At 34.4% G+C, this 26,956-nt stretch overlaps 1 protein-coding gene and 1 long non-coding RNA gene across 7 annotated transcripts in view; one reads left to right on the plus strand and one right to left on the minus strand.

Annotated features, from left to right (window-relative positions):
* GPM6A (glycoprotein M6A) overlaps positions 1–26,956 on the minus strand; it is a 369,432-nt gene that overhangs the window by 134,455 nt on the left and 208,021 nt on the right. The gene's annotated exons all lie outside the window — the stretch shown is intronic.
* The window catches only part of LOC107974486 (uncharacterized), a 51,881-nt gene continuing 47,869 nt past the window's right edge, over positions 22,945–26,956 (plus strand). The window contains exon 1 of one of the 3 annotated variants that reach the window (XR_008547665.1): positions 22,945–23,077. This is a non-coding gene — a long non-coding RNA (uncharacterized LOC107974486). Of the gene's footprint in view, positions 23,078–26,092; positions 26,504–26,956 lie in introns of those variants that run through there. The other 2 variants (XR_008547664.1, XR_010156751.1) reach the window with 2 other exon arrangements.

Consider the following 26,956-nt stretch of genomic DNA (forward strand, 5'->3'; position numbering starts at 1 on the left):
ATGTGATTGCACTACGTACAGCAAATCTTTGCCAAATTCAGAAACCCCTGACTGGGCAGCTTTACCATTAAAACGTGGAGAAATCCTTGATGAATTCTTTGTCCATTGTTTTAACCAGAAATCCAGCATGTTTTAGAAAACAGATTTTTTTAGAGGAAAGTTTTTTCACATTTCACTTTTTTTAGGAGACTTTTAATAAAAGTAACTACACACCAATTGTGCACCATCTAATAAAATATGTGGCTGTAGTTATGGCTTCAGCCACTGGGCAGTAATGCATTTTAGGAGTTTTATAAACATTTTTTCTCCTGTCTGCATTCCATTACTAGCTAGAGAGTTTGAATTTCCTTAAATATATTCAGCAGACACAGGATTGTCACCTATGAAGTCAGAGTTATAATGCGGATGTTGAGTGGGTGGTTTCACTCTAGAACATCCCAAGGCCTCCAGGTTTCTGGCACTGGGAGAAACTATAAATTCTTTATATAGAAGATGTCTTAGATGCCACATATTACAGATACCTACACTGAAAAATCAGGTTGCCTGCTTGGGAGATTCAAGCAGATAACATATTCTTCAGAGATTTAGAGGCTGCTGCATTTAGTTTAGCATTTATCAAAACAGATAGTAGTTCACCCCTAAAACTGAGGAGAAAACACAACGAAATTGGAACTTCTATTAAGAACAATATGGTTCATGTTTATCTAGAAAGGGGAAGAATTTGTTTTAATTACCTCTGATTTTGAATTACTACTTAATTACAACATGATGATGCTCAATTTGACAACTAAAATTCTAAGAAAAAGCTTTCACCTGATTAAGATAGGGAAATTATATGAAATGTTCCAAGGGATTTTTTTAAAACTCTAGTTTTAGACTGTGAATATTGTATAAGAGAGTGCAAAGCATTCTAAGAAGGAAATATATCAGTTTTGTGTCACTGATTAGACAGATTATGCCATCTACATTTCTTTCACTGAAAGAATAGATTCTTTCCATAGAAGATGTCTTGGATGCCATTTATTACAAATACGGGAAAATGACGTAGCTTGTTGGAGAGATTCAAGGTGTTTCTTGGGAGCTTAGGGATTGTTAGAGCAAACAGAAAAGAGAATAAAAACTAAAAAAATAATAATAATTCAGTATAGTGACTAACTCAAGCAAGATGAGGAGAAATAGTGAAGGTTAAGTTAAAAAAAGGAAAAAATGATGCATTGCCTAGAAAGTTCATTTGCTCCTTATAAGAGTAGTTTATACATTTTTAGTTTTTATTATATAATAGGCTATACTTCACATGTATCACCAAAGTTGAATTGAAATATCTGGCACTATGTATCATTCTGAACATAAATATTTAAAGATAAATATAGACATTAATGTGTAGTGCAAGATTAGAAAATAAGGTACTATCCTGGCCGGGTACGGTGGCTCACATCTGTAATCTCAGCAGTTTGGGAGGTCGAGGTGGGTGGATCACTGGAGGTCAGAAGTTCAAGACCAGCCTGGCCAACAAGGTGAAACTCCATCTCTACAAAAACACCAAAATTAGCTGGGCGTGGTGGTGGGCGCCTGTAATCCCAGCTATTCAGGAGGCTGAGGCAGGAGAATCGCTTGAACCCGGGAGGCGGAGGTTGCAGAGAGCCGAGATTCCACCACTGCACTCCAGCCTGGGCAACAGAGTGAGACTCTGTCTCAAAATAAATAAATAAATAAATAGGTACTATCTGAAACTTAGTTTTTAGGAATATCTATTTTCACCCTCAATAATAAAATGTCAATTGAAAGGTAGTTTATTAACCACAGTTGCATATTAGTTCAAACAACCTTGGGTTTAAATCTTGACTTTTCAATGAAAGATTTCAAATGAGTAGCAATGTGAATATGGATAAACCACATAATCTTTCTAAGCCCCATTGAGAAAACAGGCCTAATTTACCTTACTCTATATTATTAAATGAAAAAAAATGCCCAGAAACAATTCTAGGATGTATAATTGATTTAAACACAAAGGCCTATCTGGGTTTGAAGTTGGGAGAAAATGAGCAATCAGATTAGCAAAAACTTTGTGCAAAATATCCAGGTGAGTTCAGGGAAACAAATCAATGGACCCTTTTGCCCAGGGCCTCCCTGTGACTCCTCATGTCAGGGATACAAATCAATGGACCCTTCTGCCCAGGGCCCCCCTGTGACTCATATGCGCTCCATGGTCAATGATCCAAACACCCCCGAATGAGGTCTCTGCCAGGCCTAGGAACCCAGGGTTGTATGCCAGCCAACTTTTACACCATTAGATTGCGAGAGGAGCCAGGATGATACTCAAGAGTCTACTATCTACCAAATAAATGATATATTCCCACATCTTATTTCTTTCTGTCTATGTCTTACTACCCTTACAGTAAATGCTAAACTTGCCTGCTAACTGCTTTCATTCCATTATATATTTCTTAGCTTTTGTTCCATTGGAAAAGTTAATGTCCAGAAAATATTAAAACATGGAATAAAGTTAAGACTAATCATAGATAGTCTCAATTGATTAGCAGTCTCATCAAATGGCTAAATTCTATTCCTATGTGACATTCCACTAAAATATTCAGGAAGAAGAATAGCAAGGTGAATAATATCATTATTTTTGCATGTTTGACCTATTATAATGACTTTTAGTTACAGTATTGTAAAAGAGATACCTAGTTTTTTGCTTTGTTTTGCTTTTTGAGATGAAGTTTTCCCTCTTGTTGCCCAGGCTGGAGTGCAATCTCAGCTCACTGCAACCTCTGCCTCCCAGGTTCAAGCAATTCTCCTGCCTCAGCCTCCCAAGTAGCTGGTATTACAGGCATGTGCCACCACGCCCAGCTAGTTTTTTGTACTTAGTAGAGACAGGGTTTCACCATGTTGGCCAGGCTGGTCTCGAACTCCTGACCTCAGATGATCCACCCACCTTGGCCTCCCAAAGTGCTGGGGTTACACGCGTGAGCCACTGCACCTGGCCGATACCTAGATTCTTTTAACAGCTCTGTGGCTGCCAGTCTGGCTCACCTTTAATCTCTTAGCTCTTAATTACATCTCTTGTCAGCCAGAATGACATTTCCAAAATGCTAACTTTACCATATAATTCGTGTTAGTAATACATTTTCAGAGAGGCTTTTTATGCCTCAGAATGAATTTCAGGCTTATAACTTCCAGTTCGATCTGCCCGTTGCTTGACTGTCCAGCCTTCTTTCTCACACTTTCTTCTGTTTGTTCTACTTCAAGTTATCTTCCTTCAGCATTGCACATGTGCTATATTTGTGCAACTTTCCTTTTCAAAATTTTCCCATGTGGGTCCAGTCTCTGAAGACTGAATTCCAACATCTCTGCCAGCCCTGATCTTGCCGCCTCATGGATGACCTCACAGTGCAATTTCCTCAGCAGCATCTCTAACATCTTTCTACTGGTTAATCGGCCATAATATCCAGATATACTTCGATGGTACCTGTGTGGACTGTTTTTACTATCTCTACACAGGCTTCCCAGAAGAGATCACTCACAACAACCTAGCCGATTTCTGCCAACATGATTACTTCATCCTTGGTGCATCCCTTATTCACTAGTATTAATCTGAGAGTGGCTTCCTGCACCTTCTGAGAATAAAACAGATAACAAGAAAAGTACTTATTGAAAATATCAAGGTTTTTGAAGTTACCTGTCACAAATATGTAATGCCTCTTCGTTCCTCTGTATGTCTGTAGCGGGGAGAATGGGGTATTTTAGGAAATATTTTCTCTATCCTAACCTATCTCACCTTCATTATGGCCACAGTGTCCTAGCTCCTGCTTCCTTGACTTTTGCCCATTACCAACCCTGCAATATGAACATATAATCTTTGACACATTCTAATTGGATTTTGTCGCTCCCACTGCTTCAGCTGTTTTAGTGCGTTCCATGCTTTCACTTTCAGTTTTAAGAATTTTCATGGCCAGGCGCGGTGGCTCTTGCCTGTAATCCCAGCACTTTGGGAGGCCGAGACAGGGGGATCATGAGGTCAAGAGATTGAGACCTTCCTGGCCAACATGGTGAAACCCCGTCTCTACTAAAAATACAAAAATTAGCCAGGCATGGTGGCACTCGCCTGTGTCCCAGCTACTGAGGAGGCTGAGGCGGGAGAATCACTTGAACCCGGGAGGCAGAGGCTGCATTGCACTCCAGCCTGGGCGACAGAGTGAGACTCTGTCTCAAAAAAAAAAAAAAATAATAATAATAATTTTCATAAACGTTATATTTGATGTTTAGAAGACGTAAAACAGAATAAAAGCATAAAAAATCCAGTTAAGATCCAAATAAAAGTCAGATAAAACAAAAGTAAAATGCCAATGATTACCTCACAACTAGCCAGATAGATGGCTCATTTTATTTATTCATTAATTCAGAAATGTTTATTACTGCATCAGGCATGGAGCGAGCAAATGATGTGCAATGGGTGGTGAACAAAGCAGGCAGGATCCCTGCTTTTATTCTTCTCAATCAATGGGCTGCTTTGCCTTGCCATAGTCTGATCAAATCCACTGACTAAATCTCTGTGAAAACCATACCTTCCTTGCTTTAGTATAGAATTTTATTTTGCTTGTCAGTAATCTGAATTAATTTTTCTTGATACGAGAGGCCAACAGACTTATTTCTGACCCTCGGTCCTGTCAGTTTCTCCTGTGCATTTCTAGGAATTGCCCCTTCCATCATTCTCCTGCTCAGTGCGCATTTGCTGATCCTCCCAGGTCAGTCACAAGGGGAAGGACAAGGGTATCTTAGGAATGTTTCCTACACACCTTCTTATTGTAAATAGATTTATTCTGTCCCACAAACACCTTAATATGAGGCCAGTGTATCTGTCAATCACAATTTATTATCAGTAATTTCAAATAGGATACTGCTCCTATTTTTATCCTCCAGTAAATAGCATTTTGAAATTGGAAAGAGAAGGAATCCCGAGAACATGCCACTTTGAAAGAGGCTTTGGTTAGAGTAAAAGCCTCAGGAAAGGCTGAAGTCCTAGGAGGTTAGGAGGATGAAGAGCAATGTGAGAGAAGAATGTTGCATGCTTGCAAGAGTGCATCACTGACAAAGAGCTCTGTCGCATCCAATGTTACCAGTGTTTCATCCAGAAATGTCACAAATCGATCACAGAAGAAGGAGCTTGAGACTACCCCAATTTTCACATTATCCCTTTTTAGACTGGGAAACCTTCCTTCCTGTCATTCTGCTGAGTTTTGAGCCTCAGGTCTTCCTAACTGGCTTCTATCCACTCCCTCTGGAGGAAAGAGGAAAAAAAAATTAAAAGGAAAGGCAGAGACATCACACTGAACACTCTAGTCTCACTTTCCACATTCTCTTGGGTTCAGCATCCATCTTCCTTGTCTCTATCTATTACAATCATCCATGGGCTTCCATACTTTTTCTACCTACATTTTTTACACCAAAATACAAAGAGAGACAGAGAGAGAAAGATACTCATTACAGAGTAAAAACCTTAATCATCTAGTATTTAGAAATCAAATGGAAGCAGGGCAAGTCCAATCAATATAAAGTAACATGCTTAAAACCCAAAGCATTTAAAATTTCCTCTGGACCCCCTTGGTCAATAATTCACCTTAGGTCTTGGCCAGGGCCATTGGAATAAATCAGCATACTAAAAGCCTTTTATGATTATTTAATTAACCAATCCCTTTCAATTTGTGTAATCTTCGTTTTGAAAAACCTCATCCAATGATGTTTTGGTGGTGATTCCTTCTACCCTTATAAATATCCAACATCAGTTTACATAAGTTTCCCAGCCTAATGTTTACAGGCTGCAGTGCGTATTAAAAAACAGTTGAATGGTTTTTCAGAGGAACAACTTTCTATATGTGAGGCTTCTTAATTACCAAAATCACTTTGACCTGTCATGGAGTAAGATCGGCATATTCCATTCAGGATTCAGTGGAGAAAAATCTCTATTCTTATATACTCAAAGCCTTAAATAGGTCACATGCTTAGCTCTGAAATTATTTCCAGAATTCACTGTTGCATCTTTACAGTAAAAACAGAAAATAAGAAAACCTAATTGGCATAGATTGGTTGAAATTGAAAAAGAAATAAAATCTCAACATTCAAACTTAAAGAAATATCTCAATCAGAGCTAAAAAAGGATGATTCTTAAGATAAATATTGATTTTCTATCAAACTCTTTAAAAATAATAAGAATAATGCTAAATAATACTACTTTGATACAAAATGACATGTATATATTAGCACACTTGTGAGAGAAAGTAATGAAATTTTATTTGTATTCTTTAGTAAATAACAGAAGCACAATTATATGTTAACAATTTGAATGGGGAGAGAAAAGGATTGGCTATCACTGTACATAAAACCTGTATACCTCAGAGTCCTGCACAGTTTCTATAGAAACACAGCAATAGCTAGTGTAGAAGCTATAGGCATCTCCAGACAAAAGGCTTGCCCGAGCTCTCATTTCAGTATATGCAAAGTCTTAAGAACAAAGACTGTTTTTAAAAATAGAAAGGAAAATTTTCAATACACAAACTGTCAAACCAAAATGATATACCATTTCATAAATATTAAAAAAATACATCCTTCCAAATAAATTAAATGGAAGAGTAAATAAAATTCTATTTCATTAATCAACACATCAAATTCATAAAACCCAGTTCTATCAAGTTTTTTACCCAAGACAGCTTGAGATTCATCAGGAAAATTCAAAATCCCAGTTCTCTAGTGTCCATTAAGGACAATCAAGTTTCATAGACCACTGTTCTGTTAATATCGCTGCTTTTACCTTAGATGTTTGTTCAGTAAAAGTATGAAGTGTCTATCAAGTCCAGTGAGACTTTAATGTGTATCAAGTCCAGTGAGAAGCAAATTTGTATTTGAATTTATTTTTTGTTTCTGTCTTCCGAACCAAAGGTCTCTAAAATGCTCAGTAATTAACTCTTAGATTAATAACATCATATCTAATGTAACTCATCCTGCTAATTATTTAAAAATATTAATAAGCATATTAATCTTATTTGTATAAAATCTAAATCCTTCAAATACTGTAAGTCATTAGATTCCTCTCCCCTCTAATCTTTAATACTAACGTTGAAGTATGAGGATATTAATTTAACTCAGTAAAATAATAAAACAATCAAACTCACCTCTGTTTTACGAAAAACTTCCAATATTTTATTTTGGCATAGAATCCAACAATACATACATTCTTAAGAGAAACTAAAAACAATCAGCCACTGAGTTTATTAGATAAAATAAGTCATAAGTGAATTTCACAAATATTTTATTCAATGAAGAGTCTTGTATATAATGGTAAGATCCTTGTCACAATTGAACAACAGAGCAAAGAATACATGTTAATGTCAACATTACATCATTAAACTACAATTAATCAGTTAAAAACTCAGTCATGGCTGTCTAATGAAGGACATTTTTCCTGGGAAACTTAACAAATCACTATAAAAACTTAAGCAAAACAGTTATTTTCTATCTCTCACTTCATAATACTGATGCTATATAAAAAAAATTCTTAAACATTTTGTGTGTCCATTCATTGTTTTTAAAGAATTTCCATAAAATACTTTTTGTTTCTAAATAAACCAGATGATCCCAAAATTTTGACTAAAATATTAGTCAATATGGATGTACAATAATATCAGGATATAAGGTGAACAGATGTATGTAGTGCTAACATTTTTATTTTTAGTGTGTAAAATCTACCATGGCTTAGAAGGTTCACAACCATATCAGTGTAAATTTAGGCAGAAATCTTTGGAAGTATTTATAATTGCTCTAGAATACTGCAAGGCTATATAGAAGAAGCATCTCCAAAATGTTTGCAGTTGAGAGCAATATCTCCGTATCAAATAAACAATTTTAACCTAATAAAATTTCAGAAAATTAAAAAATCTAGACTCAGTCCGGTATAAAACACAGATCTGATGAAGATCCCAGATATTTTGTAGGGCTGAAAGACACAAATGGGAAAGGACAAAGTGTTTTCTCTGTTTTGAAGATATAAAAAGAACGTTTCTATAGTGGTGTTTCTCCAAAGTCATGCCCAACAAAACGGATGTGAGGAATGTTGTTTAGCATATATATTCAGAATTTCACTAAAAACCCTAGATTTTTCCATTAACTCAAATGTTGTTTCATTCTGCTAATAATTTTTAATCCTTACCTATCCACTATTAGTTATTTTGCATTTCAAAATCAAGTAAAAAAAATGGCAAATTTGATAGAGCAGAAGGGAAAAATGGCAGCTTCCTTCCAAATGCCTTGCTTTCATATTCCCTTAAAGGACTACCTACTAATTGTCAAAACCATTAAAAGGAAGAAATCAGGAAAATTTCTGGTGGTATAAACAAGTCCACAAATTAATATAAAGCAAGTCATATAAATATACTCCAAAAATAGTCTACTCTTTTCAGATAAGCCAATTAAATGTTTATTACAGCAGAGCCATTTTTCTCTACCACCTTGAATCAACATGCTGCGGAAATCCAAGTTATAATCTATAAATCAGCCCAATGGAATGAAAGCACAAAAGGGGAGGTTGTATTTTATTCTGTGTTGACTAGAATATGAAACAGGAAACCTTGAGAAAAAAACAAAAATTTCAAAAGACACTAAATTCTGGAAAACCTTCGATTATAAAAAGCCAAGGACACAATATACCTGACATCACTATTAATTTGTGGTGTGAGAATTTCCATAAAAATTGCAAGAACTTGAAACCAGATTTTTTTAAAGGGACAATAAAAGAGATAACACATCGATGAGCAAAGACTTTTTCAAAAAGAGATCTATGGCAAGACCCTTAATAAAACTTTCTTAGAGAAAAATTTCAATTCAATATTATACTGAGTCTATCCTAAATGTCTCCCATTTTTAACTGACTTACCCCCTGTGTTAAGTCAATTTATATGTAAATTCTATGGAAAATTAGGTTAATGTGCCTTTTTCATGTAACTGACAGTAAGAGCAAGTGCATCTTGCCACTTGGCTTCCAAACAAAGGCCTAGCCACAACCTTGACATGAGGAAGGGAATCAGGAAGGAGGAACAGAAGCTCAGACTGAAAGAGCAAACTGTGCTGATTCATGATGTCAAAACTTGAGCTGCTGCCAAAAAAGTCAGGTGTGCAAGGGATCTCTGGGCATATTTTAACTTGTTCAGTCTCTAATATATTCAACCATTGATCTTGGAAGCATGACAAGGGTTAGCAACAACGAAGAAGCTGCCCCGGGAAATCAGTTTCATGAACAGGCAAAGTAAGAATCCCTACTTAAATAATATTTAGTTTCATATGTTTTTCCTAGCGAAGTTTTAATGTCCCTACTAAATGTTATTATTCAATTTCACACTTACACATTATTTATCGAACCCCCACCATGATTTTTGAAATACCCTGTTACATTTTAATATATACAAAGGAAGAGGTGTATAAAATAAGTGGAGCCCCTGAGAACAAAGGGAAAATAAATTCATATACATTGAAACGGCGAAACCAATAGTGAGGTAAGTCTCCAAATCTCATAGTGTCAAGGCCTACGTATGCAAATCAAAGTCCAACAGCAAGCCCTGTATAAAGAAAATACAATCTTTGCAAAAAGCAAAGAAACAAACATTTTATACACACATGGGTGTGTGCACGTATTTTAATAACAGACATTTATAAATTCCAAATTTAATTTTAGACCACTGAAATAATTATTAAGAATGCATGTGCAAAGGAAGATTGTAGTAGGGAAGATAGTAAGTAAATGCAAGATAGTGAGGTATACTGTTGTTACGCAAACGTACATAGGCTTTGGAGGAGAATAATTTGGTGTTTGAATCCCAGTTCTGGCAATAACTAGCTATGGGACCATTGTGAGTAAGGTCCTGACATATTAACTAGAGATAATAAAGATCATAGGTTTTATTTACTGTCTTCATGAAAAATAGCACTCAGCCTTTCAGAACCTTGGCACACCTGTTTATTATTATCTATTTATTATTATTATAATACAGAGTAGACAGTAAAAAAATTACATATCTTAGTCCTTATCCTATTGTAAGGTACTCAACAAATGGTAGAATATTTTTAATATTAATTTATACTAAACATGCAGTTATCTCTTCATATAACATGTAATTGTGAGATAGAGAACATTCTCTTCTTTATTAACTTAGTAAAAAAAAGATAAAAATATTCTCTACAAGAGTCCACAAATGAATGTGTTATATCTACTTATAAGATATGGGATTAGCCTTTATATTTTATAATTAGTAATGCAGTCGATTTTTAACTAGAAAATATCAAAACACACCAAATCTTAAACATAATTAATTTACTAACAGGATATTAAATTAGCATAAATGAATTTGAGAAACTATAATTTTCAAACTTCTCTTCAATGTTATTAGAAATCAACAATGTGCCCAATATGTTATCTATAGGTTATGAAGACCATAGTAATTTATTCAATTGTAAAAAATCACTAATAAAAATTTTTTTTTACTCCCTCAGATTATATGATAGGAATTATTTTTCCTTGATAACATTTACATATCAAACCATAAAGAACAGTTTGGCATTTAAAGTAATATTTTTAATTAGTCCACTTGCTATTCATAGAGCAGAAACTCTGCAAACTACTTTTTTTAGAATTTATCACTCATTTATTTCACAGCATAATGGAGCACAGATTTGCATGTAATCTGCTTACCTTTCACCATTTCCCAACTCCGACTCTCTACAATGCTTATTAAAAAATATCAGAGTAGAACTTGAAGACTACTAGGTTGGGCCCACCAGAATTCTGTTTTCTTATGGGATTAATGTTTTCTGTGGGAAAAATTATCCTAAGGAAGGCTGAAGCATTTAGATCTAGGCTACAAATATTAGACTGATATTAATAGAGTTGGGTACTACTATTTAAAATTCAAGTTTGGTTTCTGTCACTGGCATTCATCTAATAGCCCAGGTCCATGATGACAAAGAAAACTCTGTAGGGGACCTGGGTGCGGTGGCTCATGCCTCCCACTTTGGGAGGCTGAGGCAGGCAGATCACAAGGTCAAGAGATTGAAACCATCCTGGCCGACAAGGTGAAGCCCCGTCTCTACTAAAAATACAAAAATTAGCTGGGCGTGGTGGCGTGCACCTGTAGTCCCAGCTACTTGGGAGGCTGAGGCAGGAGAATCGCTTGAACCTGGGAGGTGGAGGTTGCAGTGAGGGGAGATCGCAGCACTGCACTCCAGCCTGGCAACAGAGCAAGACTCTGTATCCAACAAAAAAAGAAAGAAAAAGAAAACTCTGTAGGATAGAAGAAAACTCAAACAACATAGTTTTTTCCTTATTAAAGATACCTCAAATTTTTCTACTGCCTATGACATAGATGACTATAATTACCTAATGACTTTATCTCCTTAATAACATGTATATCTACTAAATATATAAAATAACATAATTACTATATACAATAAAACATTACATATTATGTAATTGTAATATATGGATATATCAATAATATAATCACATATTGATAGCTTGTGAATTACTATATAATTATACATATAAGTATAATACATAAGCATATATATCAATTATACAGTTGGAATAAAATTTACTAATTTTTTACAAATTTATTGTATAACATTTGTTGGTAATTGAGGTAAAATATGTATTACAAAATGATATTCCAGAAAAAAAAGAATAATTGCTAGTAAGCTATCCAGTTCCCAGAAATGCTTATGGAAATGATGAGAGAGTGGCTCCATGCTTTCTTTATTCTGCCTCACCCACTCTTGTTCTTTATCTATCCTGTGAGCACTGCAGTTTCTCACCATAGTGCCTGTTTAAATCTCACCCTGCTTGATGCAATCATCGTTACCCATTTGATGTGGAAGTCTTTATGAATATCATCTGACCAATAAAAATATTTTAAAACTCTCATGCATGTCTAGAGCAATTTCCATTTTGTTTCAGCTTTATAATGTATACTAGACATCCTCCTCAATCAACGCAGATTTACGTCATTCTTTTCCAAAGCACGTTATATTTCACAGAAGAACTTAGGCTATACTGTCAATATTGAATAGTGAGTGTAATGAATAGCATTCACGTGGTTTCCAGTTCAGTCAGCGGGTTTCGTATGGGGCAACATGAACATGTGTTTGCCTTCTTGGTACTGTTCTACCACAGCTTTTCAGGTTTCATGGCTCTGAAGAATATGCTCTACTATCACCAAGCAAAATTAGGGACAGTCTGCTCCACGCATCTCTAGAGGCAAACACTGAAGGTCAGTTAACACATTAAAAATAATAATAGCAAAAAGCTTTTCTATGAAGCACAATAAAAATTAACATATCTGCACTTAGTTTTTCCCTTTGGCAACAGATACGCCCACCTGTTGGTAGCGTGATTGTTACCTAAAAGGTTAGCACTACGTATATCCTGAGTAAGGAAATATGAGGGTAAAATATTAAAAGGAGATAAGAGAATAATAACTATAAGTTCAAAATTAATGTGCTTTATGAAAAGAATGACTTTGTCCAGAGAAGATAATACACATGTATTCATTTTGAAAAGGGTAATATAACTATAATAATTTACAGTAACTCGGAGGTAGCAGTATGCTCAGTGAAAAAAAAATAGTTTAAAGTCAGAAAAAATTAGTATTTTAATTCATGTGTTAACTTTTTTTTTTTTTGAAATGGAGTCTTGCTCTGTTGCCCAGGCTGGACTGAAGTGGCATGGCGTGATCTCGGCTCACTGCAACCTCCACCTCCCAGGTTCAAGGGATTCTCTTGCCTCAGCCTCCCAAGTAGCTGGGATTACAGGTGCCTGCCCCCACGCCCAGCTGATTTTTGTATTTTTAGTTCAGATGGGGTTTTTCCATATTGGCCAGGCTGGTCTGGAACTCCTGACCTCAGGTGATCCACCTGCCTCGGCCTCTCAAAGTGCTGGGATTGGAGGCATGAGCCACTATGCCGGGCCCAGGCATTAACTTTTAATAAATCACTTGCATGAGCTTCTGATTTCTTGCTCCGCAAAAGGAAGTGCATATGTACAAGAGCACAGTTTTCTGTCTCTTTTGTTCATCCCAAGTGCTTGGCACAGAGTAGACACTCAACAAATATCTGTGGAATTCATGAACGGCTATCATGCAGTTATGGAGACACTTAAATAGCATAACACAGTGCGTCACGTTCAACACATGCATATTCAAACCTATATTTACCTATTTTATAGTTTTCGCTTAATGATTTCATGTGTCTCAATAACCATGTAACTTATTTTAAAATGTATCTTAATGTTTATGACAATTTGAATTTCCACTACACAAATTAGCCAGTGTTTTCTGAATAATACCTAAAATATCTGGACACTACAGTGCTTTAGAGAAGCAAGAAAACTAATTTAACAATCGGTCCCCAGTGTGTTCTCTATCTCCAAAATAAGTGAATTTGTGATCACCCATCTATAATAATATTATATTTTATTGGATGAATATAGAAACTTCCTAATGGTAGGATTAAGCCAAATCCTGAATTCTGTCTACTCAGATTATTCAGGTTAAATGATAAAAGGTGTAGAAAAGATAAACTTGTGGTGGAGGAATTTAGGAGCCTTAGAAAGTATATGATCCATCAATTAGAAGGGCAAGGTATCAGGAGAGGCAGGAAATGAAATACATAGTTCATCACCAACAAGACCAAATAACTCAGAGATGAATAAAAGCAGCCTATAAATGAAGCAAAGGGCCTCAGGCACAGTAATAAAAAAAAAATAGAACAAAAAAGATAACGTTCACATTAATTTCTTTGGTTTTAATAACACGACTCAAACAACACCCACCATGCGAAAATAAGATCATACAAGCACACAAATGCTTCTATCAGAGGCCCAGGCGGACTGAGGAATCCCAAGTGGTCTGTTTGGATGCCCTGAAGAAATGAAGGGAAGGGGGTGTCAGGGAGGGGCGCCCAGAGCTCTTCTGTTGTAGCATTGACCAAAAAAGATGCAGCCAGAGAAGGAAACAGATTTCATATATCATTAATGACATCCCTACTTCTGGATCTGAAATTACTTCCCTCTCAACTTCAACCATGTCAAGCTTCCTAAAACCCCTTCCTTTTTGAACTTCTACTTCACAGCACCAAGTGATCTTCCATACAGTTCTCTGATACTTTTGATCTTTTCCTTCCTTTGCCTTCTAACTATGGGCATTCACTTCATTCGGTCATTACCTCAATGATTTCTTTTTGCCTCTGATTTCCTGCACTTGAAAGCTTTAACTAGTGTCTCTATGCAGATTATTCACATTTTAAAAGTTCACAATCTTGATCATTCATTTGAGATTTATTTCACATTTCTAAAGGCTGTGGAACTTTGGGCATGCTATATAACATGGCCATTGGGATGACTCTCCTGTGCCAAAGTCCTCTGCAAATGTCCTGTCTAAAAGTTTACCTTTGAATGTATACTCATGAGACCTTCATTATAATATTCAATTACCACAAATATTTCCTCCAGTATACATTTCTGGATCCCTTTTTAAAGCGCGGTTTTATAATATAACACATTTTCATAAAGATTCAAAGGTCGTCTAGCACAGTGATCATGAGCAGAAAGGGTAAGTCCTAAAATATCTTGAAACCTCAGGTTTCTCAACCATAAAATGTAAAAATAATAATGGTGTCTATCTCATTGGATTCTTGCAAGACTGAATCATGGTAAGGCTCTATAAGTGTTGGCTATAATAATCACAGCATTGTTATTATTATCAATTTTCTGCTAAACTCTAAAAAGTTTAGGCTAAAATTTTCCCATTATCTAACCCCAATTTTATTTCACAGACCATTCTTCCATATACTCTAGGATAAACAAGGAGAATATCTCTGTGTTTCTCAACGATTTTTTTCCCTCACCCACCTAGGCTTTTGCTGGGGCTATTTTTCATTATGGAATATCACATCAACTACTTTCACCCTTCAAAATCTTAATCATCCTTGAAGGTTCCTACAAAAAAGTCACCTTTATGCAGAATCTCTCTAAAATCTCAACTGAAAGAATACAAAGGAAATTATACTCAGCCCTGTAAAGTAAAGGTGCTACGTCATGTCTTCCTCCCCTTACATATCTCTAATATGTTTTTCAAAGATGGAAATAATGCTTTGTTCATCATTGTTTTCTTGATGGTCCTTTTTAATACAATGCAGCAAATTAATAAAACTCAAATGCAGCTATACTCTCCAGTTTATGTCAGTTTATTACATCCGATTAACTAGTAGAAAGACAAGTCATGGAAATTATAGATAAGTTGTTACTACCTTATACATTTAAACTACTTACATTCCATAAGTAGTATAAATTACATTATTTATTGGACATAGCTTAATAAATAGATCTTATTAATAAATAAATGTCAAAATTAAGTAGTGAAAATAATTATTCTCATTTCTTTCTTTAATATACGATGTTACCGTTTGAACTACTAAAATACTCTTTATATACCATCATTTTAAAATAAATATTTAAGATTATTTTGTTGTCAATACACTGAGTAAAATTAACACAGACATGGTAATATCTATATCTGTACTAGAAATCTGAAAAAAATTTATTGTCATAAGTTATTAGCAACGATGGAGCAAAACTCATAAAGTAATGCTATTAAATTATTTTCAAAATGTTCCAGTTTAATGATAGTTTATTTAATTTGCTTCTGACCTTGTTTTGTTTATCAAAATGAGAAATGTTTTGAATTAACTTTTTTAAAAAAGTAATTTAAAAAATTTTTTGCCTTTGTCATAATAGTAAGGATTCTAAACATACACATAAATTATTAAATAATCGGGCACTGCCTTGTCACCCTATTTTCATCTACATAAGAAACTTAACTCTAATAGAATTTGTTTCCTATTAAGTCACATTAATTTTGCCAATAATTTTTTTAAAAGTAATGGATAAAGGAATAGAACAATTGTGAATTATTCATGATGTTATATTTTTCTCCATTTTCATCAGAAATTCTTTTAATCCTTTTGACTTCAATATTTCATAAATTAAATTAGTGAGGAAATTCAGTATTTGTGGAATACCAAGTTAAATAATATGAAAGGAGCTTAACATACAACTTAAAACGATGCAAAATTTTCAAAGCATAATATTAAAGCCTATTATTTATTTGTGCCAAATTATATGCTTTGATATAATTAAATAAAATGAATGCATACTTTGATTCAATTCCTTAAGGCAGAGCTAGTAAATGGAATAAATGAATTGTCTCATTTAAATGTTTTATACTTTAATTGGGAAACGGATTGTATTTGAATTTATATAGATTGATAAGAATTATTGGCAATATTTTATGGATTTCCATTTTGTCACATTATATCACAATATTTACAGACAAAAAAAAGAAAAATAAATTTTGTAACAAAAACTTCAAATCAGAGGAGAAAAATAAAGACTCAAATTCATTTTATGAGAATCATTCTATTTGCATAGCCTCAGAGTATCTCTCTGAAATATCTACCAATTACAATGGTAGTATTAACATATGTCCACAAATTTTTTGATATCCCTTCTTCTAGGAAGTGGAGCTTATCACCTCCTTTAAAAGTGTAGTATAGACAGAATGTTTCACTTTTTTAACATACATAGTTTGAAACGGGAAAAATAGTAACTTCATAGTGAAGTAACCTAGTAGACAACACCTTAGCCAAGTGATCAATATTAATATTCCCAGTAATAAATAAGGTGGATAATATGTGCTTCTGGATATGAAGTGATGAGAGAGGCACATCACTTTTGTCCTAGTCTTCCCCCAAATCTATAATCCCATTCTAATCATGAGAGAATATCAGACAAACACAAAATGAGGGCAATTCTACAAAATACATGACTAGTATTCTTCAAAAGTGTCAGATCATGTAAAACAAAGAAATATGGAAACACTGTCACAGCTTGTAGGAAACTAATGCAACAGTAGTTTCTTGGATTGTATCCTAGAACATTAAGTGACATTAGCAGATAATTAGTAGGTAACATTAGCAAATCCAAGTAAAGTCTGTAGTTAATTGGAGATTATTATATCTATGTTAATGTATTAATTTTGATTAATGTATGATGGTTATGTAAACATTAGAGGAAGCTGGTTTAAGTGTACAATCCAAGTTTCTGTACTATCTTTGCAATGCTTTTGTAAATGTAAAATTATTTCAAAATTAAACAATTGAAGGAGAAATTCATCTCATGAGTAAATAAAATAATGAATGTGAATTCTAATGAACTCGTCAAAAACAAATTATGATGATTATAGTCAATATCATCATTAGCATCATGACCTCTAAATATGCTAAGTGTGTGTGTATGTGTGTGTGTGTGTTTGTGTAATCATATATGAGAATGAACAGTATTGCTAGAGGCTGAGGCAATACTTGGTTGTGATTAAAGACACAAACTCTTGGGAGCAAATTCTCTAAGTACTAATACTGGCCATTGCACTTATCCACTATCAAATTAAGTTACTAGCCTCTCTGTAAATCAATTGCCTCAATCCTAGTAAGAAAAGTAATAGTACCTACATTTGGTAATAGTCAAAGATCTCAATTCATCCCCTTTCTGTATATGCATGCTGCCTATTACATGGAAACATAGAATCTAATTCCCCCTCCTTGAAGCTGGGCTAGCTTGAGTGACTTGGCTTTGCAAGTACAATGTAACAGAAGTGAATTTCTCCCATTTCCGAAGCTAGATCATAAGAAACTTTGTGACTGTTGCCTTAATCTCTAAGATCACTTGCTCTGGGGATGTCCCCTGACCAAGTCCAATCGCCATGCTATGAAAAGTTCAAATTCCATGCAGAGGCCACACCTGGGAATTCTGGCGCGGAGTCTCAGCTAAGCTCACAGCCATCACCCAGCATCAACTGAGCCCTCTTAGACATTCCAGCCCAATCAAGCTCTGAGGAGACTGCAGATGTCCCAGCATCTTGCAGCCAGCATCACATAGAACAGAAGAATGAATCAGACAACCCACATAACTGTGAAAAATAATAAATGACTGTCTTAAGCTACTAACTTTGTGGTATTTGGTTACGCATCATGCCTCCTACAGCTGTTGGGAGAATAGAATTAGTAACCACATTATATTAACATTAACTATTGTTATAGTTATTATTCTCATCTCCTCTAAATCACCCTTAACAGTTACCCAAACTGATTATTCTTTTAAACCCTTTCCCCTCTTAGGCAGAACTAAAGAAGAAACCCCCTTTTAGCATTTGCATTCATACTACTCATATGTTGTCAACACATTTCACATAGATCATTAGAATAATTCTACTAAAAGAAATATGCCAGAAAATAATTTAGGATTTGAAAAATAGATGCAGATAAATCAGCACTGTATATAAAGACAAATAAGATTACTCCCCTCATAACTGGAATTAATTCAACAGCTAGTTACAGAACACATGCCACAAGCCATTCGCCATGGCTGGGCAAGGCAGATTCAATGAGGAACAAGATGGAAATGGTTCTTTCCTTGTGTAGTTTGCAGACTCAGTCCAATCAGAAAGACAGATAATTACAGAAGCAATTATAATAGAGTGCCATAAACACTTCAATAGAGAAAAAAGAAAAAAAAATATGAGAGAGCATCGCATAAACCTATAGTTTCCAAGCTGTGACCCAAGGCATCTCACAGAGCGGCAGCAAACTCACAGGATATTGCTGGATATTTTAAACTTTCAACAGAAAACACAGTGACATCCATTAACTTAAAAGTGCTAGGTGTTTCTTTTGACTTGGAGACACCATGAGGAGAAATTACTGGGACACTACAAACACCACGAATTGAGAATGTTTAAAATCTCAGGTAGAGACACTTACAAATAACACCATCTTTTTTGAAGGTCAGGAAAGGTTTTTTTTTTTTTTTTGAAAAATGAATAGCAGGTATTCAGTTAGCAGGTAGCATTTGATCCAAATTACCCTTCTTCTCTCCCTTTTTCTGACTCTCCTCCCTCCAATTACATCAATTTGGGCATCTACAAAGCTCCCGTGCTGAACCTTTGCCCTCTCTACTTATTTCAGTCCCTCACTTCTGATTGTCTATTTTCATCCCCATATGGTGTCTTAGTGTCACTTCAAACTCAAAATGTCTAAAATAAGACATTTTTTCCTTTACCCAGCACCTTCTCCTGCCGTTCCTGTTTCTCTATTCTCTTTATCACTCAAGCACATGAAAGCACCTTGAGTCTAGACGTTCCCTTCTCCCTCAGAACTAATATGATATGTGTGCCTTATCAGTTCTTCTTGTCCATGTTCCCTTGAGTCAGTTGCACCCTTTCATTCTGTGGCTTTTCCCTTGGTCTGGCCTCTATCATCATCCACCTCCAGTCTCACTCTCTAATCCATTCTGCACAAAACCTCCAGACTAATTTCACCACAATTCTTTCTCCAACAGAAGTGTAAAACCGAGCACATACAAAATGAGACTTACCCAAACTTTCTTTCTTTGAGTTCGAGGAACAAGGCTAAACTCTATTCTTTAAAGAGAAAGAAAAATATGTGTGGTCTTCTTTGAAAGTGTTTATTAACCTTTCCAGCCACTTGCTGGACGGCATTCCCTCCCCCAATTGACCTCCCTCTGTGAGTTTTCCTTTAGCCTATAATCTCGGTGTTTGTTTGTTTGTTTTCCTTTGTTTTTCTATTTCTCCCTCTGTTCTTTTCGTTGTTGTTGTTTTTGTTTTTTACTCTTGATACATATGACTGTTCAAATCCTTATGAAAGATCAAACAACACAAAAAACTAGCATCCTTTTCATTGGATGTGACATGCCAATTAATAAAATTCATCTTAAAGCTTTAATAATGTATTTAATGAGGCATGCACTACAGAGAATAAAGCAGAAATGATTTTCTCAATAGTTTCACTGATAATACTGCCACCAAAGTCACCCTTGACGTTACCTTCCAGGTCTGTCATAAAAGTGTGACACTGCCGGCCACTGGCTCCTGTGAACTCTATTTTCCCTTGATTCAAGGGCATAAGCTCTCTCCTGTGACAATTTAACATTCTGTTTCGTGTTCTGAGATTTTTTCTAAATTGTTTTTTTAAGTCACTATTTTTGGTCCTTTTTGTTCCACCTTTAGGTTGATTTCATCAGTATCAACATCACCAATGATTGCATACTTGTTGATGATTTACAAGTACAGATTTCTAATTCAGCTTTTTTCCCCAAATCACAACCCATGTATCTAATTGCTTTACTGACATAACTCTTCCTAGTCAGACAAATTTAATATATGCAAGACATAATTTTCTTTGAAAAATCTGTTCCTTTTGCTCTCACTTCTGAAACAAGAATATTCACAAGCAATATAAAGCACCATTTTAAAATGACAGCTTTACCTACCAGAATATAGGCTCCATGAAGGCTGGTTTTGGCTTGTTAGCTTGTTTTTAATTGCTATCTTCCCAGCAATTTGATTACAGCTGGCCCACACTGGGTGCTTGTTATATATTTATTAAATGTTGAATGAATGAACAAATCAATCTCATGAAGATGAAAAAAGTCATACATATATACTCTGAAGTTTTAAGTTATGAAAATTACACTTTTCCATTGTTTCATCTTTTCTTCCCCATTTTTTCCATTTTTTCCATCTACACTCTTCTCATCCTTTATTTCAGATTTGATTTTGCTAGCACCTCGCTTCTCCATCTCACCCTGCTCCTCCAGCCTCTTTTTGTCCCTTTGTGGATATTCATTAATATGTGTTAGTCTAGTCAAAGCAAATGGAAAGGGGAGAGAGAGGATGTGTCTGAATAGGGAAGAGCAAGACAGAGAAGAGACCAAACAACAGAAAGGAAAAGGAGAAACGTCTGAAAATAGATTTAAAGAATAAACAAAGGAGGATGAAAGCAAAGATTTTTAACTGATATGTCAAGAAAAACAAAAGGAACAGTAAGAGATACATGTATTTTCAATCCTGAAATCAAGGAAAACAGTCAGTTGTTTCTCAAAGAAATTTCTTTAAATTGGCAAGGTATATTCAGTCTGTTTTATTAATAGAAATAAAAGTAGAAATATACAGACTACTGATTTTTTTAAATAACAGTTTTGAATCCCAATACTTGAAAAGCTTTAATCAAAGCAATCAAAGCATCATACAGGTGCAAATACAACACAGACAAAACCCTTATCCCCAAACCTAGAAAATTTAATGTAAGAGACAGTTATAAACTAAACTGAAACTAGATTTTATTACTGTTAATTATTTGCATAGCAGAAAATCAAAATTTTACAGAATCATGCATCTATAATGTTACAGGGGAATTTCAGAAGTGGATTTTGTTTCAGAAGTAAATTTTAAAATACCAGCCAATGATGGGCAAATACTTAAACCTATCCACCCCTTAATAGTTCTTAATGAACAAATCAGACATATAAATAGAATGAAGACATTAATAAGGCTATCTAAAAATTTAAGCAAACAAAAACTGGTTCATAATGTAATAAATTAGAGCCATAGCTCCATACAAGGAACTATGATAAAGAAAGAAAATGAGGAATATGAAAATGAAACACTGTTGGTTTCATTTACACTAAATGAACATCTCCTGGAAGGAGGAAGTTAACGTGTTTTGACCACAGTGTGCTTGGTAGTGGGATTAGAAGGCACCATGGTGCTGTAACAAGAGTCTGCATTTGAATGAGGCCAGCAGGGTTTTAGGCCCAGTTCTATCACTAATTAGTTCCTAATCTTACACAGTTAATTTACTTTTGCAGAACAAAGATGATCTTTAATACGTCTTCTTTTTAAAAGTGCTATAATGAATAATGATTTTTAAAATTTATTTCAACAATAGACTTTTGGAATAAATGTGTTCTATTTAAAATATTTATTTTTATAGTTGATATCCATATTCAGCTTCTTGATTAATCAAAACATCCATGTTTGAATTTTAATACCAGCATACTAATAAGAAATAATAAAATTAAAACATGTCCCCTTCATTGATCTCACATATTGATTGTCTTGGCAACTAAACTCATTGCAGAAGCTGTAAATCCATTATGTTCAATTTATCTTGTTTTTATTATTTTATTATCCTGATAAAAGCAGGCTGACTTTAAAAAATAATACTTCCTAGAAAGTCAATTCCTTCTCCTAGGCTAAATATCTTCTGAGGTATGAGAAATCAGGGAACATGAATAACAAAAAAAACATGAATTGTGTCCTAGGACATGATAACTTGCTTTAATTTTCTATCTCCAAATTTTGTCTTTATGTTAACAGTTATCTACCGGCCAAAGGAAGGGAGTTAAAATATAGAAGAAAAAAGATATTAGTAAGTCATACCATCAAACCAACTCTCTATTTCTCTCCTTAATGATTTGTCATTTTACCATCTTCCTGCTCCCTAAATTTGGCTATGGCAGAACTGGCCAGCAAAGGCTGTTCCTGTGTGCCAATGTGCCTTTGTATGCCATCTGTGGATATCATCTGCCAGGCACCTCACAAAATCATTTACAAGGAGAAAGAGCTAAATAGAAATTGCCATTGATAGCAAATATATTTGTTCTGAGTAATATCAGAATTATCTCCAATAACATCCTTAATACTGTAAGGCTGTTTCAACCTTTTCTTATTAAAATACACATCAAATCAAAACTGTATTTTGTAAACATCTAAGTGAATTTTTAAATATCTAGCTTTTTACACATATATTTATCTTGTTAGCACTACATAAATAAATGTGTAATAGCACATTCAAGGCAATTCTTAGAAATTTCTGCCCAATTTGCCATTATCTACACAGTTTTTTATTCCCCATCTAGTTAACAGCTTCTGAGAAGCCCAGGTTCCCAATTTCTGAGCATGTTTAATCGACCACTATGGTTGTCATGCCAACCAACACAGAGAATTCTGAGCTTACATGGGGCATTTCAATACAGTGACCCAATTACTTTCTGTCAACAAATTCACCAGCAAAATAAAGGGGCTAACACATTAATGAGATTTCCTGAGACTGCCATGTAGAGATGCTTGCAGTAAGATCACCATCAGTTTTTAAAATAACTAAAATGCTATTAAGTATCACAAGTATGATTCTTTTTATCCTCTGCCTTAGTTACTGTTATCTTTATGAGTGTATTTTCTATCAAAAATGCCTGAAGTCAATATATTTTAGCTTCTCTTTCACTACAAAAGCAAATGACACTGTGGTGTACATGATATAAGGATACCATATTCTCCAAAATGGAAGTCACTCTATCTCAACACGATTTTAATTTTATATTGTACAATGGAAATTTATGAAGGCATAGGGAAAGTTGTATATCCTTTTGGTTATTGTTTTAAAAAGTCTTCATTTGAAAACCAAGAACCACAAATGCCATGAATTAAAGGACTTTGCAACGTGATGAAATTATATATTCATTGCCTAAAAAATATTTTGTTCATTCTTTTAGGGAGAAAAAAAGAGAGCATAAATGTTAGCACTAGGTTGAAACAAATATTTAAACTAATCCTTTAGATATATAACATACAAAATGTTTTAGCTTCACTTGGGTATTTACTATATTTACAATTAAAGTTTGCTTTAATGGGGAGTCGTTGTGTGTATGAGAGAGAGAGAATAAAGAAAAAAAGAAATAATAAATACAATATGAATGTACCTATTTTCTGGCCAATCCTTTTCCTATGTCTTTTGGACTAGAGTTCCATTTTTTTCACAATTTATAATCATGTTATGCATAGGCTCTATCTATTAGGTAAAATAAAATTGATTCTCAGATGAGTTTATTTAATAAATAAATCAGATGGCAGATGGGCTTTATTAAAACAAGTAGAGATAAATAAAATGTATAGATAGAAAAGATATTCTTGTTCTAGCAAGATGACAAGAATTTAATAATGTTTTTACATTACTCTTGAAAATATCAGTTTTAAGAAATGCATCTAAAATTAGTAGAAGCATAGACATGGAACTCTAGCACCACTCCTTAGCATTGCAAATAGGAAAATTAAGGTCTCAGAGGTTAAGTGACTTGCCATATGCCACCCAGTCAACTGGTGGCAGTCACACAATTTGGAGCTTGCTTCATTATTTGACATTAATTTGTAGACTGTTGGATGTATTGTTATAAATGTCCCTATATGTAAAGTAAGAGCAATTTATAAAAGGTTAAATTTGCATATTTAAAATTGAACTCAGAAATTGATTGCAGTCACCATCTTCATCCACATAACAGAGAAGAGATTCAATTTTCTCTTACTTAATAGATGGAGACTACTAACAAAATGATTGTATCAGAATGAAAGCACTCATCTAAAACATACAGAAGCAATATTTATTACAAAATAGAGACATTCATATTTTACCCGTTTATTCACACACACACGCACACACACACAGTCACACACTTTCCTGTAACAAGAGCAAACTAGTTTCCAAATATTTTGTGGCTTTTATGCCTTCTGAAAATTGACATATTGTCCTTCTACACTCCCAGAAATACTTCCATATATTAAAATATTTATGGGGAGCCTATTTTTTAAATCAAATTGTTGCTTTGATACCATAACCTGTGGTCATATTTAGTTATTAATCATATAACCTGAGGAGTCCTCATAAGCCCTAAACAGTCATCAGTAAAATTAGCATTGACATAAAATAATTTATAAAGCTACAAATAAGTGATTGTATTTGTTTATAGTATAACAGTTATTGACTCTGGTTTAAGTAATTTGATCTTATTATAAAAATACATTTCAGTCTCTTTAATTTCCAACTCATATGTGCTAAAAAATTTTAAGCTCATATGTTTAATCCCTCTGTTTACTGCTAGTAACATATCGTGTTTATTTCTTCTGGTTATGCATTGGATTGAAATTGCCATGCCAATAAAAAGTTAAGTCAAATGTGTAGAAAGTAATAAGCTCACAGTGTGGGTTATACCATTTTTATTTTATTCTAAAGTTTTACACTGGATATTTGGTGTCTACTCTTTCAAGTACTTTCAAAAGTAAAAAATAAAACTAGAAAATAATTAAATGAAGAAAATAGCCAAAAAGAAGAGGCAATCCTATATTTTTTTTACTGCCCTGGGAATACATTTATTTTTAATGGACTTGGGAAATGCATGCTTTCTTGTAAAGATACTCTATAAAATTGAGAATGGCATTATTTTTCAAAATAACAACTAAGTTTACTTAGAATACATCCACTGATAATTATAATTGATGAATTTTAGTAAAATTTGAGATGTTAAATTCCATTTTGACTAATAAGTTTATATTTTAAAATACAATGTAAAACTCTTTATTTTGGAATTTAACTTATAATTCTTTGACATCTGATCAGAAAGTTTATTTGCCAATTTCCAAGGAAATATTGAAATTAAAGACAGAAATACATATGGGATTCTCATGTTATTGTATTCATAATGCCTTTACTTTTAAATATTTATATTAAGAAATCTTTCAAACATAAAACAAATAATATAACAAGCAATGATAAAGTTGACAATGTGGCCGACCATGGTGACGCATGCCTGTAATCCCAGCACTTTAGGAGGCTGAGGCGGGCAGATCACTTAAGGCCAGGAGTTTCAGACCACCCTGGCCAACATGGTGAAACCCCATTTCTATAAAAAATACAAAAATCAGCCAGGCATGGTGGTCTGTGCTTGTGGTCCCAGGTTTTTCATTTACCATTATATCTTAAAAAGTTATCCATGCTAATACATTCTTTAGCTAGTACAGATGAGCCTACTATTATGGACTATATTATGTATTTTTGATAGAACTCCTCCAAAAAATTAATAATAACTGCCCTTCTGAAAGAGGTTCTATGGCTTCATACAATATGAATGCTCTTCCTCTGAGCTATCCAGGACCCTGTTGGTGGAGGTTGCCTGGATACCCACCATCCCTATCTCACAGCAATTAAGAACATTCTGGAATAGTCTGTAAGAGATCCATGTATTCTATTCTATTCTATTCTATTCTATTCTATTCTATTCTATTCTATTCTATTCTATTCTATTCTATTATTTATTTAGAGATGGTGTTTCGCTCTGTCCCTCAGGCTGGAGTGCAGTGGCGCCATCTCGGCTCACTGCAACCTCTGCCTCCCAGGTTCAAGTGATTCTCCTGCCTTGGCCTCCTGAGTAGCTGGGAATATAGGCATGCACCACCACATCCAGCTAATTTTGTATTTCTATTAGAGAAAGGGTTTCGCTATGTTGGCCAGGCTGGTCTCAAACTCCTGACCTCAGTTGATTCGCCTGCCTTGGCCTCCCAAATTGCTGGGATTACAAGTGTGAACCACTGTACCCGGCCAAGATCCATGAATTCTTCTGCACATCAGACACTACTTATACTTTTTACTTGGATCATCTGATGTCTTGACTTCCAGAAATGCATTTCCCATTGTTTATGATAATAGGAGTTCTTTTCCTCTTTAAACTCTGGTAAGCTGCCAAAATTCTTCCTGGTATTTAGAGGGAAAATATTTTAAAATACTTTTTTATGATATTGTAAATTCTGATCCTCTTGGTTCACAAATATAATTTCATCCATTTATCCTAATTAGTCTTTTGACTTTTAGTCTTTGCTCATTTTACTTTTTAACCTTTGTCAATTTATGTCATCTTGATTTGGATTCATTTTACTTTTTAACCTTTGTCAATTTATGACATCTTGATTTGGATGCATCTTTGGAAACCATTTTCCTTCTAGAGTAATACAGAGTATCTGGATCTACATTGACAGGCCTAAGAAGCAACTTCACCACTTACTACTGAGTGACCTTGGAAAAATTATCAAAAATCTCTGGGTCTTAGCATCTTCATCCATAAAATAAGAGTAATAAAAGTATCTTATTTGTATAGTTATTGTGAGGATTATGTAAATTAATAAATATA

Source organism: Pan troglodytes, chromosome 3, assembly GCF_028858775.2.
Source record: "Pan troglodytes isolate AG18354 chromosome 3, NHGRI_mPanTro3-v2.0_pri, whole genome shotgun sequence".
NCBI lineage: Eukaryota > Metazoa > Chordata > Mammalia > Primates > Hominidae > Pan > Pan troglodytes.